Raw genomic sequence first — 8,495 nt, 5'->3', positions numbered from 1 at the left:
CACCGCCTCCTTAGATTTCTGTAGACGGTTAAGGTAGGCTATCCATCCTACCCTTACTAATATTTCATGTTCAGCGTCAGAGGCCATTAACACCTGTGGCTTGCTGCGAATTGATCTTCCTCCCATTTTGTTCAAGCTTAGCACACTATAAAAACATAGAGATGACGATGGAACAACAGGCTATTGAATTTTTTAATTCCTATTTATTTTTACAGAGCAACACAGAAATGATGTTGGAACAACAAGCCATGCATATTTGGAAATACAATACCGTTAGACTTGCTATTCCCGAGTTTTGATGAAGTCATAATACCTTCAAATATTGAGCTGACACATATGCCAGTGAATTATGGAGATCACCCATGCCCCGGTGAAATGTGATAGGCCATCTGTAGCTGTTAAATAAAGAAGCAGCATGTTGAACTGCAATCGTACAATGGAATAAAGGAACAATGTATAGATCTATGACATGTTTACAAAAATGAGGGATTACCAAAATCGAGGCTTATGATGGAAATCGCTAATAAATATGGAAATGTCGTGATATGATGCAAAAAATAGAGCATAGGATAGCTGACATGAATAAAAGTTCTTGTGCAGTCATTATCCACTTTAACCATTGTGATTGATTTATAAATGATTTTCATGTATCAAAGGTCGAAAGGGTTATATGACATAATCTAATTTGAAATCACTATAAAAATATAAGAAGAAGGGTTTATAATGACTATTGGTGTATCAAAGATATGACTTCAATACCATCAACAGAGCTCTATTTCCCACAAGTGTCCATAACCTTGACAAAGTTGCTTATTTCACACTTGGAACCATAATCTTTTGTGTATGCCTAGGAAAGCATTGTGCAATGTCAGAACAGAGGCCATTGTGCTGGCTTGGTGACCAGATGAATCACAATGCCATTCACCAGGAATGAGTGAAAGGTGGACAGGCCAGCTCATGATGAGACCTTCTATTCGAAGGAATTTTTATTTTTCTGATGTGCCTCTTGGATCATATCCCTAGTGTGTCGGCCATAGTGGGAATGCCACTTCACCTTTTTCATTATGATCATGGTAGGTTGGCTCTTGATGAGATCCCCTATCCTTCATCTGACAAATCATGTTAGTAATAATATAGATATGTATCTTTTCTTTTCCTTATTTTCTTTTATATAACACTTTCCTATTTATATAAAGAGGGTGGCTCAACACTCCTTAAGAATGGGGATGGTGGAAGAAGTCTGAACATCTCAATAGAGAAAAATATGCCCTTATTCTTATTCAATAATAATGATCAAAGAGAATTATGGGGATTTAGAAAGAACCATCATGATAAAAATAATCAATGAAATTGGTTTTAGTGAAAATACAGACAGGAAAGTGATATAAATAGTTGTGTCCTATCCTCTTTTCTCTTATCAATTCAAAGAAATTTCTTTAAAGATAATGATTTTCCTTTGGTTTGATGATTTTAGTATCCTGTAGTTTTCGTATTCTTGCATAAATGTATAGTTGTGCCTTAAATGACCATGACTCACAAAAATCCTTTAAATGGTGAAACACACATACACACAAAAAGAAGAAAAGTGCACTCAAAAAGTGTTGTTCTTTAGATGGAATAGCTGTTGTTTCTTTAGAGGGACAACAAAACAATATTTGCACACAAAAGCCGCAGTTCCTTTAAGAGGAACAACAAGAAAAAGAAAAACATACTCGAAACTGATGTTCTTTAAAAGGAACAACAATTGTTGCTTAATCGGAACAAAAAATAAAGCAAACACAAACAAAAATGCGGAAATTTTGTTCCTTCAGAATGGAATAGCTAAAATGAAAGTGTTGTTCCTTTGGAAAGGAACAACAAAAAAGGAAAGTGATGTTCCTTCGGAAAAGAATAGCAGAAAAAGAAAATGGTGTTCCTTCAGAAAGGAATAGAAGAAAATTAAAGTGTTGTTCCTTCAGAAAGGAACAACAAAAATGCGGATGTATTGTTCCTTTGGAAAGAAACAGCAAAAAAGGAAAGTGTTGTTCCTTCAGAAAAGAATAACAGAAAACAAAAGTGTTGTTCCTTCGGAAAGGAATAGTAGAAAACGAAACTGTTGTTCCTTCGAAAAGGAACAACAGAAAACGAAAGTGTTGTTCCTTCGGAAAGGAACAACAATAAACAAAAGTGATGTTCCTTCATAAAGGAACAAAAAAAATGCAGATGTGTTGTTTCTTCAGAAAGGAAGAGCAAAAAATGAAATTGTTGTTCCTTCGGAAAGGAACAGTAGAAAACGAAAGTGTTGTTCCTTCGGAAAGGAACAAGAAAACAACGAGAATGTTGTTCCTTCGGAAAGGAACAACAAAATGCAAAAGTGTTGTTCCTTCGGAAAGGAATAGAAAAACGACAAAAAAGTTGTTCCTTCGGAAAGGAATAGAAAAATGCAAATTTGTTGTTCATTCGGAAAGGAACATCAAAACAACGAAAGTGTTGTTCCTTCAGAAAGGAACAACAAAATGCAAAAAAATGTAAAAATGCATAAATCTGTATAGAAAGTAATTTATACAAGTAGAACAGAAAAAGTTATGTATAAAACTTAAAAGAAATCAAATTACTTACTCAACCAAAGGTGAGGAAGAATTCTCTTCCTCAGCCAGAATCTGCATGTCAGAATCTTCCCGGAGCTACTGGTAGAAGGATTCCCAAGTAAGCGGTTTATGGTATAGTTGCACTCAGTGGCCATTTTCTTTAAAGGTATGTCTATATCTGTCAACAATAGTCAAAGCAATGGTGCTATTTTCATGCACTTTCTCGATTGCGTACAGTCCATGCCAACGAGTATGAAGTTTTCCTGGAAAATCCTAAAACCTCGAATCATATAGGAGTGCCCAATCTCCTTCATGGAAGATTTTATTTTTGATCAGGGCATCCTGCCATTTTTCTCTATGATGTTGAATTAATGTAGTGTGTTGAAGAGCCAAGAGCGTGATTTCATATAGCTCGTTAATTTGTTGTAATCTATTAGTTTGGGCCACATTTAAATCTAGACTAACCTCTTGTGTTGTTATCAACGTTTCTATTTCAAACTCTATTGGAAAGATGAATTCCTTTCCAAATACTACCTGATATGGTGAATAACTGGTGGTTTTTCTCCACGTTGTTCGGTATGCCCACAAGGATTCTAGCAATCTTGTAGCCCAATCACATTTGTGAGATGCAATTTTTTTTGTTAATATTGTCTCTATCACTTTATTCGTGCTCTCCACTTGGCCATTTTCCTTTGGGTGACACAGAGTGGTAATTTTGTGCTGAATGTGATATTTTTTTGACGTTGCAGGGATTTTATTACCTGCAAACTGTGGTCCTCCGTCCGTGATTATATCCCTTGGGAGGCCATATCGCACAAATATTTGGAATAGGAAATCAATTATAGAGTCCTCTGTAGCTCTTGGAAGTTCCTCTGCTTCAACCCATTTGGTCACATACTCTGTTGCCACCGGAATATATGTTTTCTAATTTAATGATAGGTTGATTGAACCAACAAAATCGAGCGCCCAATGCTCAAATGGTTCGATTACTAGCTGTGTGTTTAAAGGCATTTTTTTGGACTGTCTAGGGCATGGTGATGGTATATAGTCTAACTTATAAACGAAATAACTTTTTTCACTAGAAACCAATGATACAATTTCAAGTAGTTATTTTCATTCATTGTTGTTTAAAATACCTTTTTGAATGCATAAATAGATTAGACACCCTAAAAAACCAGTGGGACTATAATTCTATAGATTAAACAACTTAAATTCAGGTTTTTGAAAATTTCTACTTGAATTTAGTATGAGTGTTAAATAAAATATTACAATCCCCCTAATATATCTATAGATATACACATGAGGAGTCTTTAATTGTGACACTTTAGAAAAATTTTCAAGCTTACTTTCTGATCTAATTTGTCTAAAATCCAAAGGGATTTATTGAAATCACAAGTTTGAAAAGTAAACTCTTCACAATCAAAGTTCCCCATGAGTTTTTGAGAGTATTGAATCCACATATGTTGTCAAAAACCAGTTTAAACAACACAAATCAAGTTTTGGCCACAATTGTTTTTACCTGATTCTGACCACAAATCCATCGAAACCATAAAAAATCACACTTAAAGACTACTCTCATATATATATATATATATATATATATATATATATATATATATATATATATATATATATATATATATATATATATATATATATATATATATATATATATATATATATATATATCATCAACATAAATTCATGTTCACTTCCAATTAAGAAAATAAAAAACTTATAAAAACTTTTAAAGATTAAACTTTTGTTCAAATTTTTACAATCTGAAATCATTTTACACCTAAATATTAAATCTCGAGAGATTTAAAATGTACAAAAATCTATGCTACTTAAGTATAAAACTTAGTTATGAATGAACATTTTAAAAATATTTAATTATATAAAAGACTTCAACACTATCGATAAATTGAGATGTCTTCCAGGAGTATAGTGTGAAAACACATAAATAAGTGAAAAGTACAATATTAAATGTAAAATATATAATTTTTAATAAATAACTATATAATTATTTATTTATTTAAATTTTCATAATTTTTATTTAACTAGTAGAGTTTAGGCTTATGTGATCCATATCAAGTTTACAAAGGATTTTTTGGCGAAGATCACATTGAAAGCAACCCAATCACGCCTAGAATCTATGGTCTCCCCAAGATTCACAAGGAGGGGGCTCCCCTGAGGCCCATTGTCAACACCATTGGTGGTCCTACCTACCTTCTTGCTAAGTTCCTTGCGTTAAAGCTTAAGCCCTTGGTTGGTCGTACTGAGTCCTTCGTAAAGGACTCTGCTTCCTACATTAAGGAGCTCAAGGACATTAAGCTCGACCCTGGGGACATTCTTGTTAGTTTTGATGTTGTTTCCCTCTTCACTTGCATCCCTATTGGTGAGGCCATGGAGGTGATCAACCGCCTAACAGATCTTGACACTGCTAAGTTAGTGGAGATCTGTCTCACTTCTACGTTTTTCTGTTTTGAGGGAGAGCTCTTCGAGCAAACCTGTAGGGTTACCATGGGCTCACCCCTTTCCCCTGTTGTTGCTAATCTTTTCATGGAAGTTTTTGAGTCCAAGGCTATAAAATCTTCCAGGCTCCTGCCAAAGCTTTGGAGAAGATTTGTGGATGACACCAATGTTATCTGGCCTCACAGCCAAGAGGAAATAGATCTCTTCTTCAATCATCTCAATAATCAATCCTCTACCATTAAGTTCACCATGGAGTAGGAGTTCGATGGTTGCCTTCCATTCCTCGATATTCTTATTTCTAAGAATAGTGATGGTTCCCTCAGCCACCAAGTTTTTCGGAAGAAAACGCATACTGAGTAGTATCTTCATGCCAGTTCCCATCATTTCCCAGCTCAAAAGATGGGTGTTCTCAATACCCTGGCTACGCGGGCCCTAAGGATCTCAGATAAGGAGAGTTTTGAGAAGGAGAAATCCCATCTCCTTGATGTCTTTGTTGAGAATGGTTATAGTAGATTCCTGGGTCAGAGGGCTTTCCTTAAAGCTTCGAAGAATTCACTGTCTCATCGTGAACCTAAGGAGCGAGTTCCTGGCGTCCTTCTTCTGTATGTTCAGGGGACTACTGATAAGATTGGTAGGATTCTCAGGTCACATGATGTCCCTGTGACCTTTAGGCCTCTGAACACCATTCGCATGTCCCTCAGATCAGCGAAGGATCTTATCGACCCTAAAGATATGAAAGGTGTGTACTTGATCCCCTGTTCCTGTGGGACCCCCTACATTGGGGAAACTGGTCGCTCCATTAATCAGCGGATTAGTGAGCATGTAGCATATCTCAAGCATAGGCGTACTAAGTCATCCGCTTTAGCTGAGCACGCCGAGAAAACCAATCATCATGTTTGTATTGAGGAAGCTAGTGTTATTGCTAAGGTTTCGCACTTCCATCATCGGAAATTTAGGGAGGCACTTGAGATTTTTAAGAGGCCGAGTAATCTCAGTAGAGATGATGGCTGGAAAATCAGTCGGTGTTGGGTCCCAGCACTCGTCCTAGTCCTTTTTTTTTTTTTACGTACGTATTTATTATCTATTATTATTATTATTATTATTATTATTATTTTTATTATTATTATTATTATTATTATTATTATTTTTATTATTATTATTATTATTATTATTATTTTATTTATTTATTTATTTTTATTTTATTTTTTATTTTTATTATTTTTTTTAACTTATAAATTTTATTATTATTATTATTATTATTATTATATATATATATATATATATATATATATATATATATATATATATATATATATATATATATATATATATATATATATGGGGTTGGTTCCCCTAGGATAATATAACTTTAATTACTAAATATAAATATAATTTTAAATATATTTTGAATTATATTTTAATTTTAATATAACTTTATATAATTTTATTATATTTAATAATTAATTGGAATTTTAATTCTGAATTATTTTTAGTTTTTTTTTTTAGTTACTTAGGGGACCTAATTGCTTTGTTGAAATTTAATTATTTATTAAAATTTTAATTATTTATTAATATTGGTATTTAACTATTATCATAATATTATTTTTAAATATTATTTTTAAGGGACTGGTCATTAATTTATTTTTATTATTATTATTTTTTTTTCCCTAGATATAATTTTTTTATTATTTATCTTTAACTAACTATTATTAGGAATTATTTTTAGGTACTAATCAAAATCAATGTTTAATTATTTTTAATATTTTAATTATTTATTAATATTTTTTATCATATTATTATTTTATTTAATGGACTAGGCCCCCCAGGTTAACATTTTTAGTAAATAGAGTTTTTGATCCCTGGACCTAGTCAAAAGTAGATGTTGTATTTTTAGTCGTTGGAGGCTTTGCTCTGTCTATTTAACCTGCTAAGCTGGACCTGTTTCTTCAACTTGTCCTGACGATGAACCACACTGGTTGGTTCGAAACGCGTCGACAAATGATGTCTCATGTGATCTTCGCCGAAAAATCCTTTGTAAATTTTATTTAACTATATAGTATAATAATTTATAAAATTTATTAAAATAATAATAAATTAAATAATTTAAATTAAAAAATCGAAACATTTATTTTTTTCCTCATTATTAATCATTTAATAAAATATACTTAATCTTTGTAAGTATTTAATGCATTGTTATCATGGGTAGGGTTTTCTAACTCAGATCCATTCCATCGTAACAACCTAGACACTACTATATATTCTCAAAAATAATAAATGTGAAAAAAAGCAGCATGCAAAAAGCAAATAGCCATGTTTCAAGATACTATTGGACACACTAAAAATAATACCGCACTAGTGGTTGATTATTGATTGACCAAATGTGGAGTTAGTTATTGTTATAGCCGTAGTTTAACTAGCCGGAAGAATGGCCCGGAAAGTTATGGCAATTCTAGTCATATTTAGAGAAAATTCGGTAAGGAATTTTGTAAATCCAAGTTATAGTTGTTAAACTTCAAAATTTTAGGTGTCATAGATGTTTTTTATGGTGTTGAATCCATTTCCACCATCAAAAACATGATTCAAACACTGCCTCTACAAAAAAATTTGAAAAATTTTCCCCCCGATTCTAGCCACTTTTAGCCCTCTGGTCAACTCCTTCGCGTCGGTAGATGACTCCTATTGTTATATATAATTGAATGCTTTTGTCAAAAATTTATTAAAATTTTGGTGCTTGTCAAAAATATAGGAAAACTTTGGTGCTGATAAAGAATACAATATTGAGTTTTCTAATTGCAGAACTGTGCACAACATGGTATCACTATAAAAAGCCAAGGTGCTTTTACTACTCAAAGAAGATCTTCTCTTTCTGAAGACACATGCTTTGTATTTGTGCAATGCAATTTGACAAGAAAGGGATGGGTGTATTTGGGGAGGGCATGGGGACCTTACTCCACAATAGCATTTGCTGACTCTTACATAGAAGACATTATCGTACCAGGAGGATGGTATAACTGGAGTGATCTCGCTAGAGAAGAGTAACAGACAAGAGAGTTCCATGGTCACATAGAATCACTGATCCAAAGTAGATTGGAAAGTATCTAAGCATCAGTTACATTGACGGGGAAGAGTGGATCAATGAGAAATAGGAAATTGATATTTGTATAATGGGAGACATATTAGCTGTGGAAGAGTGTGTTGAGTCTTTCCCATTATTCCGCTGTTTTATCTAATTATTAATAGACTCCATTTTTCGGGTGCTTTTCATGCACTGTTTAGCCAAATGGAAAATTGGTAATGCACTCTGATAAAGCAATGTATTTTCTTGGTACAGAAGTCCTTCTTTGCTCCAAAAATGGATCCTAGATAAACTTCTATGTCTAAAGGACTTCATATAAGGGGTAAAAGGTGCCAAATGACACAAATGCTTTGTAAATTAGATGAGATTGAAAATCG

The sequence above is a fragment of the Pinus tabuliformis genome, chromosome 6 (genome assembly GCF_031772625.1).
Source record: "Pinus tabuliformis cultivar Carrire ecotype Pingquan chromosome 6, CPIR1, whole genome shotgun sequence".
Taxonomy (NCBI): Eukaryota; Viridiplantae; Streptophyta; class Pinopsida; order Pinales; family Pinaceae; genus Pinus; species Pinus tabuliformis.
This window is presented reverse-complemented; position numbering follows the sequence as displayed.